Here is a 12,650-nt window from a genome sequence, read left to right on the forward strand (position 1 = left end):
TGGTAGGCAGTTTAGCAGCCTGTATCAAACACTTAGAAACGTGGAACCTAGGCTAGGCATGGGGGTTCACGCCTATAATCCCAGCACCATGGCAGCAAGGCAAGAGGACTGCTTGAGCCCAGGAGTTCAAGACCAGCCTGAGCAAGACAGTGAGAGCCCATCTCTACATAAAATCTAAAAGGAATAAAAACTTTATATTAAAAAAACAAAGGGCTGGGCGCAGTGGCTCACGCCTGTAATCCCAGCACTTTGGGAGGCCAAGGCGGGCAGATCACGAGGTCAGGAGATCGAGACCATCCTGGCTAACACGGTGAAACCCCATCTCTACTAAAAATACAAAAAAAAATTAGCCAGGCATGTTGGCGGGCGCCTGTAGTCCCAGCTACTCAGGAGGCTGAGGCAGGAGAATGGCGTGAACCCTGGAGGTGGTGCTTCCTGTGAGCTGAGATCGCGCCACTGCGCTCCAGCCTGGGCGACAGAGAGAGACTCAATCTCAAAACAAAAGAAAAAAAAAAAAACAAAGCAAAAAACAAAGGTGCAACCTTTGTGATCCAGCGTTCTGCTTCTAGGAATTTACCTAAAGGGAAGTATTAAGGATGTGTGCAAATTGTCCAACAGGATGTTCATCAAAGCATTGTTTAGCAAAAAAATAGGAACAACAAGGACTAAAGGACTAATGAAGTGGAATGATGTAATAGCTACACAATATAATAGTAACCAAATGGTAACAACGTTACAGAAGAATATTAATAAGGAAAATGTCCACAATATGCACTTAAATGAATCAAGCAATTAACTCAACCATCGGTATGGGATCCCATCTTTGTAAAGTAGAACAACATACATATGTTATACGTTAGACAAAGGGTCTGGGGACAAAAACACCAAAATGAGGTGAGATCACAGTCTAATCTCTCTCTCGTCTGTTCTTCCTTCCTTTTTTTCTTTTCTGTATTTTTATCAAAAATGTCTTAAACGTGTAATTTTCTAAAGTTTAAAAAATAAGGATGCATCCAAACTTAACAAAGCAAGATAATTTCCTCAAAATTCTTTGTAAATTATGTAAACTATTTCCTAAGCCTATGGATTTAGGATCTGTTAAAATTTTTTTAAAAGGCAGCCTTTCAGCCAAGTAACCCCAGTAGATACAAGAGTGACCTGAGCACTCGTGTCAGTAAAGCCTCAAAGGAAGGGTTCCCAATTCTGCAACACAGATCTCAGGAATTATTTCCCTTCTGCTATGACTCCCTAATTAGTCCAACCTGATGTTATGTATGTTGTCATGTACAATTGCCTCCTTTTTTGTTTGTTTGGTTTTTTTTTGAGACAGAGTCTTGCTCTGTCAGCCAGACTGGAGTGCAGTGGCCTGATCTCGGCTCACTGCAACCTTCGCCTCCTGTGTTCAAGCAATTCTCCTGCCTCAGCCTCCTGAATAGCTGGGATTACAGGAATGCACAACCATGCCTGGCTATTTTTTGTATTTTTAGTAGAGATGGGGTTTTGCCATGTTGGTCAGGCTGGTCTCTAACGCCTGGCCTCAGGCAATCTGCCCGCCTCAGCCTCCCAAAGTGCTGGGATGGTAGGCCACACCCGGACTACACTTCCCTCTTTTGAACATATATACTGGCTCTCTAGTGTAAGTTTCCGCCCTACAATCTTTTCAATTTCATACCTTCTAAACACCTACTAACTGAAAACATAATGATATGTGAGACTTTGAGTGGTAGAATTACCTGGGATGTCAACTGTCACTAATCTGGAATGTTAAGGATTGCTTCTCTGGGGGGGGTCACTTGTCTGGTGACCATTTTTGAAATAAGAACAAAATAATACCCCAACCATTTAAAACTAAAACTTAATATGATAAAATAACAGTACGTGGGATCACAGAAGAAATTTCACACTAGTTTTCATCCATCCCTATGAGATACAACACAAATCTAGATGTCTGCTTCAAAATTACAAGGAGGGCTGGGTGCAGTGGCTCGTGCCTGTAATCCCAGCACTTTGGGAGGCTGAGGCGGGTGGATCACGAGGTCAGGAGTTCAAGACCAGCCAACATGATGAAACCCCGTCTCTACTAAAAATACAAAAATTAGCCGGATGTGGTAGTGGGTGCCTGTAATCCCACCTGCTCAGGAGGCTGAGGCAGAGAATTGCTTGAACCTGGGAGACAGAGGTTGCAGTGAGCCGAGATCGCACCATTGCACTCCAGCCTGGGTGACAGAGCAAGACTCTGTCTCAAAAAAAAAGGAAAAGGAAAAAAGAAAATTACAAGGTGGTTTTATGGCCTTTACGTGGAAAACATTTTCCGTTGAAAATTAGGCGATGGGACTTCTTCACTCAGGAGTGCCTATACTATAGAGGTGGATTTTTACTCATAAACACTGAATTGCAGACCTGAAACATCCCAGTTTCCATGTTAATCACAGTAGAAATGCCCCTTCCAGGAGAGGGAAGCAGGCCAGGCAGAAGAGAAGACATTCACTGAAGTGCTGGGGACAAGATAAAGGGGAGGCAGGGGGCTGGGCATGGTGGCGGGTGCCTGTAATCCCAGCTGCTTGGGAGGCTGAGGCAGGAGAATCACCTGAACCCAGGAGGCAGAGGTTGCAGTGAGCCAAGATCGCACCACTGCACTCCAGCCTGGGCAATAGAGCGAGACTCCGTCAACAACAACAAAAAAAGGTGGGGGTGGAGGGGAGAGGCAGGGGAGCCCTTTCTCCAAGCACGTTGCTGTTTCAACAATTTTCTAAAGATTATGTGTTAACAGGATGGTTATTAACACCCCAATAAAAAGATATTAGAGGAAGTAGTTTGAAAGCAAGAGGCCCAGAGACATAGAGCAGAGGATCAAAGGACAGCAAGGTCTACCCTCCACCCCCAGCCATTGCAGGCACCACCTTTTCTCAGGGCTCCCACACTGGTGTGAGAACCCAGCCATGCCTCATGTTATTCACCTTGGCCAAATCAGCGCCATCCCAGCTGATTTTGTTAAAGTGACTTCCCTTCTCTGGGCCTCAGTTTCTTCATCTGTAAAATGAGCAGGTTGAACCAGATGACATTGTTGACAGTGAGTGAGTCAGGACCCACCCTGACATCTAGCCAAGCACCATCCCGGTGGAGCAGAGAGCCCTTCCTCTCCTTGGCCAGTCTGCAGAATGTGATGGCAGAGTCAGCCCTCTCCTGGGAGGGTGAGGGTAATGACTAAGGATAGTCTTATTCTTGCCAACGTTCCTTTCTATGCCCTAAGGAATTGCTGATCTTGCAGAATGAACCACTTCATGGGCATCTAAGGTCTGGTGTATTTGTTTCCTGTGGCTGCTATAATTACCACAAGCCTGGTGGCTTAAAACAACAGATTTATCTTCTTGCACTTCTGAAGGTCAGTAGTGTCTAAACCGATACTTAAAGAGCTAAAATCAAGGTGTCGGGCAGCGTTGGTTCCTCCTGAAAGCTCGGAGAGAGTCAGTTTCTTGCCTCCTCCAGCTTCTAGAGGCCACCGGCGCTCCTTGGCTTGTGGCTGCATTTGCTCCAATAGCTGCTTCCATCATCATATTGCCTTCTCTGACTTTGATAAGCCTCCCTCTTTTAAGGACCCTTCTGATTACATTGAGCTGACCCAGATAATCCCCCCATCTCAAAAGCCTTAATTTAATTATGTCTGCAAAGTCCCTTTTGCCATATAAGGTAACATACAGGTTCTGGGGATTAGGATGTGAACATTTTTGGGGGGCCTATTATTCTGCCTACCCCTTTCTGATCTTCCAGTTGTACCACCTGCACATTATTTGCTGTTTCTGCATATCATCTTTGAATATTTATTGGAATGTACTCATTTATTTAAAGATTAGCTTAAATCTTCCATTAACCTCATTCTAAATGATCATCTCTACGAAACTATAGAATTTATGTTAATCATATTTTCCCTAACATTCCCTAAAATAAATACCTAACTATTGAAATTTCAAATGTGCATCTCTTACCACTTAACATCAATCTGCCTCTCACCAGTAGTACACAGACCATCACTTAGGGAATAAAAATATAGTCCAGCCTACTGAATTTACAGAAAAGGGTAATTTGTCCAAGAATACACACCAGCAAAGAGCAAAACTCCAGCTACACCCACAACTTCTGCTTCCTGTCTCCATGTTCATCAATGACAACTTCAAAGTACGTCAGCTTTTCCTTAATAGCATCCCTAACATTGATGATTCATATAATCTAAGGCTTGGTTCTCCTTCTCTTACACTCATAGGTATTTTATATTTGAAAAATATATAATGAGACTTACAAGGGCTTATATAAAGGGCTTCCCTTTGCTTCCCCTGTCAACCAGCATTCATACATCTGACTTATCTGTGTTAAACAGCAGCCTGTTTACTTGACCTACATCTGGACAGCGTCCAGGCCCCAGGGAAGAATAAGCTGAGAATGGAGGTCAGTGGCCAGTGGTGACTTTGTAGTTTGCCCTTTGGCATCTGTCCCAGATGCAAATTGAACTTTGAAACCACTTTTGAGAAGCCAAGAGTCCTTTCTGTACACAGAGTGTGGGATGATGTAATTGTCCTCTTCTTACATAACAGTCAGCATGCAATTTAAAAAAAATAGCTATCATTTATTGAATATTTAGTATGGGACAGGCCCTGTGTGAAGTGTTTTATTTTTTATTTTGGGGGGGCAGGCTCTTGAACCAGAGCAGGCTCAGAGAACTTAACTCTCGTAAGTGCTTTACAAACACTCATTCACAACAATGCTATGAAGCAGCTATTCATGTTCCCACTTTACAGATGAGGAAACCCAGTCCTAGGGAGGTTAAGCAACGTCTCCAAGGTCACACAGCTAGTATGACAAGTTCAGCATTCATAGACCCTCAGACGTAGAAGAGAACCTTGAAATAATCTGCCACATGAGAAAACCAGGGAAGTGTTGAGCCATCTGCCCAAGGACACATGAGACTGCGTTAGTGGCCGACTCAGGGACAGAATTCAGGTCTTCAGCTCTTAGACCAGTCTGTGTCTTTGGATTTTTCTCTCCGTTAAGCTATTATTTCTCGGGTGATCTGCTTCTTTATTCTCCTCATTCCTTCTTGCACTCCTTCATGGGTGCTTCTGGCCCTCGTCAGTTTCACTGTGATGCAAAGCTGTGGAGGTATCTAATGAGGGTCCCAGAATGACCCTTCCCGATCACTCCCTCCGACCCAGCAACAAACATGGAAAGTGCTAGAAAATCTCTATGAGTCTGTATTCATTAAATTGGAATTAGTAATAATGTAACTGAAAAGAATTAAAGTTTACCTTTTTCCTTTTCCCCCCAAAAAAAGAGAATGCTAAGCAGATACATGGTGGAAACAGGATTAGATGGGGTCGTGATCAAGAGAGGAACTTGTTAATCAAAATTTTAACCCAATAGAAACCTAAATGTGTGTCATTTAGGAGATTGGCTAAATAAATGATTGTATATACATACAAAGAAATACTGTATGGTCACTGGAAATGATGTCATAGAACAATGCATATGAAAACAAATTATGATTTCATAAGTTGAGAGCATGACACCAAATAAAATTACTCCACTTTTCTTTTTATAAGTATATGCTCAGAAAAAAAGACTGGAATATATTTATATGTATTAGACTGGATATATTTATAAGTGGTGGTTATCTCTGAGTAATTCATATTTTCTTTTTTGTGTTTATCAGTATTTTCCAAATTTTCTATAGCAAATACACATTACTTTGATAATCTAAGGGAAGAAAATCATCAAACACTTTAGATGAATTCATTAAGAATCACTATTTTCTGAAGTCTGCTCTGAGACTGCATATACAAGAAAATAAGGGATCAGGCCAGGTGTGGTGACTCACACCTGTAATCCCAGCACTTTGAGAGCCCCAGGCAGGAGGATTGTTTGAGGCCAGGAGTTCAAGATCATCCAGGGCAACATGGCAAGACACTGCGTCTATACAAAATAAAAAAAATAGCCAGGCATGGTGGTGTGTGCTTATAGTCTCAGCTACTTGGGAGGCTCTGGTGGGAGGATCACTTGAGCCTAGGAGGTTGATGCTGCAGTGAACCGTGATCACACCACTGCACTCCAGCCTGGGTGATAGAGTGAGACTTGGTCAAAAAAATAAAAAAGAAGAGAGAGAAAGAGAAAGAGAGAGAGAGGGAGGAAGAAAGAAAAGAAAAGGAAAAGAAAAGAAAAAAAGGAGGGAGGTAGGGAGGGAGGGAGGGAAGGAAGGAAGGAAAGAACAAAGGAAGGAAGGAAAGAGAGAGAGAGAGAGAAAGAAAAGAGAAAGAGAGAGAGAGATGAAGGAGGGAGGGAGGGAAGGAAGGAAGGAAAGAAGGAAGGAAGGAAGGAAGCAGCCATAAACTTTTTTATAGAGCTGGCCATACATTAATAATTTAACAGTCATCCTGCCCTAGCAGAAAAATGAGCAATGGACCAAATAGATGGTTCATAGAAGAGATATAAATGGCCAATAAACACCTAAGAAGACCCTCAGCTACATCATTAATAACTTTTAAACATAAATTAAAATGACATTGAGATATCTCCTTGCTTTTTGCTTATCAGATTAGCAAAATTTAAGACAAATGGTAATACCCAATGTTAGTAAAGTGTAAGGAAGCCCACTGTCTCCTGCCATGCTGGTCACAGAGTGAAAAATGCAGTAACCATCTCAGTTACCATGATGGATTAAACACGTGTATCTTCACTTCCTCTTGAAATCCCACCAAAAAGAAAGATCGAACAAAAATTTTAAAAGGTATAAACCCACAGGGACAGATGATAGGAAAGGAAACAACAGTGGACAAGGGATGTCAACAGGATTTTGGAAGCTGGAAAGTGGATGAGTAAGCGACAGCTGACGCAGTAGCTCAGAAAAGGCTGAAAACTAAATGCCAACCAGAAGCAAGCAGTGCTGGGCCTCTAACTCCAGAAAGTCTCAGTAACTGGAGGTGCGGGCTACTTTGAAAAGCAAGGTAGGGTGGGGCTAAAAACAGGAAGATCTGTCGAAACATATGATGTGTTTACAAAGCATTTCAACACAGGCTTCACAGCCCAGGCAATCAACAAGCCAAGGCATCTACTTCTCTCCCACCCCAGCAGGAGAAGGAGGTTTGCTTTCTGGAGGAACTAAACCAGAATAGCTCCAGATCTGGGGAGACTGGACACATCTGAGGGCAGGGTTAAGTCACTACATAAAGGGAAGAAGGATTTGGGAGAGGGGAAGTCTTTGAAGCTACATACAGAATGATGAGACCCCCTCGTGTCCCCTGATGCCCCCTAGAATGTTAGCAGCCTGGCTTGTACCCTCCAGGCAGGAGATTGGAGCATTCTTCTGGGGGGTTCCCAATCATTTGGACTGGTCCCCCCATTTGATCACCATACACAGAGATCCAACAACCAGGGCCAGATACAGACACACGCACAGACACAGACCCAAACACCCTTCAATCGGCTTCTAGTTCCTTGAACATAAAAATGAACATTCAACAAGGAATCAGCAAACATTTGAGGAAGCCTCCAATGTGAAAGATAGAACAAAATAGCACAAAAGAAATTCAAGGGCTTCAATATAATCCATAGGTTCAGGAAAAGAAAAAGAAAAAAGAGGCTGCGCACAGTGGCTCATGCCTGTAATCCCAGCACTTTGGGAGGCCAAGGTGGGCAGATCTCTTAAGGTCAAAATACAAAAATCAGCCAGGCATGGTGGCACATGCCTGTAATCCCAGCTATTCGGGAGGCTGAGGCACAAGAATCACTTCGACATGGGAGGCAGAGGTTGCAATGAGCCGAGATTGCACTGCTGTACTCCAGCCTGGGAGACAGAGCAAGAGTCTGTCTCGAAAAAAAGAAAGAAATAAAAAAGAAAAAAAAAAGAGAGAGAGATTCAGCAGCAATAGACACAATGCAGGGAGCATAAGTAAGCTGGAAAAAATGTTTGATATCTTCAGAGAAATAAACAAAAGCATTACATCATGAAACAAGAACACGGGGCTTCAAAAAAAGAAGTGAGAACAAGAGCGCTTTTTAAAAATCAATGAGGGTTGAAATTAAAATATTCATTTGAAGAGCATGACCATTAAATTGAGAAAATCTTCCAAAACAGGAGAACAAAAGACAGATCACCCAAACAGGAGATTAAAGGAAGAAAATGAGAGGATAAACCCCAAAGTCTAATATTCAAATAATAGGAGTTTCAGAAAGCAAGTACAGGGGAAATGAGGAGGAAGGAATTATTTTAAGATAATTCAAGAGATTCCTCCAGAATTGAATAACATGAGCACCCAGATTGAAAGGGTCTCCTGAGTACGCAGGACAATCGATGAAAAAACACCCACAGATGAAATTTCAGAATCCTAGGGATGACAAGACACTCCTAAAAACTTCCACAGACATAAAACCAGGACAAGTACAAAGGATCCTGAATCATAATAGCAGAAGACTTCAACAATAAACTAGAAGCTTGAAAACAATGAACCATTGCCTTTAACATTCAGAGAAAAAAATCATTTCCAACAAGTATTCTAAATCAAGCCAGACCCTTCAACAAGTATAAGAATAGAATGAAGGACTGTTTCCAGATAGTCAAAACCTATCAAAATTACCTCGTGTCATTGGAAGATGCATGTCACCAAAACAGGGAAGAAAATAAAGGGGAAAATGTGAGATCCATACAAACAGACAAGTACTGTATGATTCTCCTCATATGAGGTAATTAGAAGAGTGAAATTCATAGAAACGGAAAGTAGAATGATGGTTGCCAGGGCCTGGGAGGGAGGGGAAAATGGGGATTCAGTGCTTAATGGGTACAGAGTTTCAGTTTGGGAAGATGAAGAAGTTCTGGAGATGGGTGGTGGTGACAGTAAGCACAACAATGTGAACGTACTTAATGCCACTGAACTGTACGCTTAAAAATGATTAAAATGGGCCAGGCGCGGTGGCTCATGCCTGTAATCCCAGCACTTTGGGAGGCCGAGACGGGTGGATCACGAGGTCAGGCGTTCAAGACCAGCCTGGCCATCATGGTGAAACCCCATCTCTACTAAAAATACAAAAAAGTAGCCGGACATGGTGGCAGGCGCCTGTAATCCCAGCTACTCAGGAGGCTGAGGCAGGAGAATCGCTTGAACCTGGGAGACAGAGGTTGCAGTGAACCGAGATCGCGCCATCGCACTCCAGCCTGGGCAACAGTGCGAGACTCCATCTATTTACCACAACAAAAAATGTAAAATGGGCAAGGCACATTAAAAATGGAAAATAGGTGTCTCACGCCTGTAATCCCAGCACTGGGAGACTGAGGCAAGAGGATGGCTTGAGCCCAGGAGTTCCAGAACAGCCTAGGCAACATGGTGAAGCCCTGTCTCTACAAAAAATACAAAAATCAGCCAAGTATGGCAGCACGTGCCTGTAGTCCCAGCTACTCAGGAGGCTGAGGTAAGAGGATCACCCGAGCCCAGGGAGGTCGAGGCTGCAGTGAGCTGTGATTGCGCCACTGCACTCCAGCCTGGGCAACAGAGTGAGACCCTATCTCTAAATAAATAAATAAATGTTAAAACTATAAAGTGGCAAAAAAAAGTATACCTATAAATTAAAAAGTGGCAAAACCTCGTCTCTAAAAAAATGCAAAAAATTAGCCAAGTATGATGGCAGACACCTGTGGCCCCAGCTACTTGGGAGGCTGAGGTGGGAGGATGGCTTAAGCCCGGGAATTCAAGACTGTAGTAAGCTGTGATCGCACCACTGCACTCCAGCCTGGGCAACAGAGCAAGACCCCATCTCAAAAAAGAAAGAAAAGAAAAGAAAGAAAGAGAGAAAGAGAGAGGGAGAGAGGGAGACAGAGAGACAGAAAGAGAGAAGAGGAGGGAGGGAGGGAGGAAGGGAGGAAGAAAGGAAGGTGGTATCCAAAAGAGAGAGGATTCACACAAGAAAGAGAAAAGGGAACTCCTAAGATGACAACATTCAGCAGTCCTGGGGAGAAACCAATCCAAGAGGGAGCAGTAGGATGAGGCACCAGGCAGATGTCTCTGAGGAATAAGAGAAAGAGACTGAGATATAATCTAATAGATAATAGAGACTGAGAGATAATCTAATGTGTTTGATCATATTGCCAGGAATTTTATAGGTCTGTTAGAGAGGAATCAGTGATATGTATCTAAAAACTAAGCAAATGAAGGCACAGTGGCTCAAGCCTGTAATCCCAGCTACTCAGGAGGCTGAGGTGGGAAGATCTCTTGAGGCCAGTGTGTCAAACCAGGCTGGGCAACATAGCAAGACCCTGCCTCAAATAAATAAATAAGATGGTATGACACTTCTTTTTTTTTTTTTTTTTTTTGAGATGGAGTCTTGCTCTGTCGTCCAGGCTAGAGTGCAGTGGCGCGATCTCAGCTCACTGCCAGCTCCGCCTCCCAAGTTCACGCCATTCTCCTGCCTCAGCCTCCCGGGTAGCTGGGACTACAGGTGCCCACCACCACGCTCGGCTAATTTTTTGTATTTTTAGTAGAGACGGGGTTTCACCATGTTAGACAGGATGGTCTCGATATCCTGACCTCATGATCCGCCTGCCTCGGCCTCCCAAAGTGCTGGGATTACAGGCGTGAGCCACCGCGCCTGGCCGTGGTATGACATTTCTTAAGGGAATCTGGACAAATGAATGAAAACTAAATATATGTACAACCTTTCACCTAGCAATCCAACACCTAAGGATTTATTCTAAGGAAATAATAGTATGCAAAGATGTACATTCAGTGATGTTTACTGTGGCACTGTTTATTATTATAGAAATAAATTGGAAACACCCTAAACACCCACCAATAGGAGACTGGTTTAATAAATCATGGTACAGCCACACAATGGAATACTACATAGCTGTTAAAAAGGACAAGGTAGATAATTGTGAATTAACAAGAGATGACACTCAAGAGATACTATTAAGTGAAAAAAAGGTTAAAAGACAGTAAGTAGAATTTGACATAAAAATATTCATTTAAAAGTCTAGGTGTCTATATGCCAAAATATTAATCTTTAGAGATAGAATTATGCAAACACTTTCAATGTCTCTGTATTGATTAAATTTTTATCAGATATTATATTATCAGGAAAAATCATCTAGTTCCATTTACAAAATGAAATAAAAGTAACCCCAAACCCTGAAGAATACAATCATACAGTTTACAAAACAATTTCACAATCATCATTCTGCTTAAGTTTACAAACATCCAAAAAAATAGAGATGTCTTACATTTTGTAGATGAGAAAACACGTTCAGAGGGAAGCAAATGGCCCATGAGCAGTGAAGTCAAGGTCCCAGGACGTGATCGCAAGCCCCTAACTTGGTCAGCTCAGCATGGCTTCAGTGCATCTCACTGACTGTCTCTGTCGGCTCCAGATAAACCTGTCAGAACCCTATGAACTCCCTCTGCAACCCAGAAAAATGCTATGTGGGCAGTTCAGGAAATAGGAAACCAAATCAAGGTGATCAGAATATCAGGGGGAAGATGTGCGCAAATGATATGGTTTCAGGAAACCACCAAAGCCGTCTCTTTATGTCACCCAACCCTCATGCCACAGGGACATAACCAACTTTCCAAATGGACCTCAGCCTTTGACAATCCGCCTGCCTCATGGGCACAGAGGGTCCTCAGACATCAGGAGCCCCCCATTCTGGCATCTCTCAGGCAAACCCTCATGTGGCCCAGACCTTCTCCAATCAGCTCTTTCCTCCCAATGTACCTGGTCCTGTGTCTCAGGCCTCAGCTGATCAGATCCACGGCAGCATACGGGGCCCACGCTGAACTCGCTGACGCAAAGTAGAAGTCAATAGGAAGAGTGAGAATCACCGTCCGACCAAAGATACGCAAGGACGGGAAATGGATTAGAGCCAGGAAGGCTGGGGCCTGCTGCCCTGAAGTGAGGCAACCCTGCCCGCCTCGTCACTCAGCTAGGGTTGAGCAAGACTTCAGTGCTTTGGGAAGGAAACAAGAAATTCAAGTTCTCAGCCAGGCCTTCAGCCTTCCCATCTCCCCTGCATGTGTAGTTTGGAAGCCACTGGTCTTCCGGACAGATGTCCTGTTCTTTCCTCCACTTTCCTGCCTTCATCCCCATATTTGGAGGGTAAAGGCATGGGAAAGAGCTGTCACTACTTAAGTTGGGGAGACAGTGAATGCCAGTGTTGTTTGTCTCTCCACAAGGGCCAAGCACATAACGTGGTACACAAGAGAATGAACTTGTCCCATAGCCTCCACCTGCCACTTGTAGCTGTGAGAACTTGAAACCGGGCACGGTGGCTGACACCTGTAATCCCAGCACTTTGGGAGGCTGAGACGAGTGGATCACCTAAGGTCAGGAGTTCAAGAACAGCCTGGCCAACATGGTGAAACCCTGTCTCTACTAAAAATACAAAAATTAGCCAGGCTTGGTGGCACACACCTGTAATCCCACGTACTCGGGAGGCTGAGGCAGGAGAATCACTTGAACCCGGGAGGCGGAGGTTGCAGTGAGCCGAGATTGTGCCACTGCACTCCAGCTTGGGCGACAGAGCAAGACTCCATCTCAACCAAAAAAGAACTTGAGCAAGTTGCTTTGCTCTCTGAGTCTCATTTGCCTCATCTATAAACGGAAACAATGCTGGTACTGACCTC

At 43.7% G+C, this 12,650-nt stretch overlaps 1 protein-coding gene across 1 annotated transcript in view; it reads right to left on the reverse strand.

The window, feature by feature from the left end:
• NDEL1 (nudE neurodevelopment protein 1 like 1) overlaps window positions 1-11,760 on the reverse strand; it is a 55,049-nt gene extending 43,289 nt beyond the window's left edge. The window contains exon 1 of the mRNA XM_016930574.4: window positions 11,743-11,760. The gene's annotated coding sequence lies outside the window, so the exon portion shown is untranslated. The remainder of the gene's footprint in view (window positions 1-11,742) is intronic.
• Window positions 11,761-12,650: the final 890 nt, after the last annotated feature.

Source organism: Pan troglodytes, chromosome 19 (genome assembly GCF_028858775.2).
Source record: "Pan troglodytes isolate AG18354 chromosome 19, NHGRI_mPanTro3-v2.0_pri, whole genome shotgun sequence".
In the NCBI taxonomy this organism is placed as follows: domain Eukaryota; kingdom Metazoa; phylum Chordata; class Mammalia; order Primates; family Hominidae; genus Pan; species Pan troglodytes.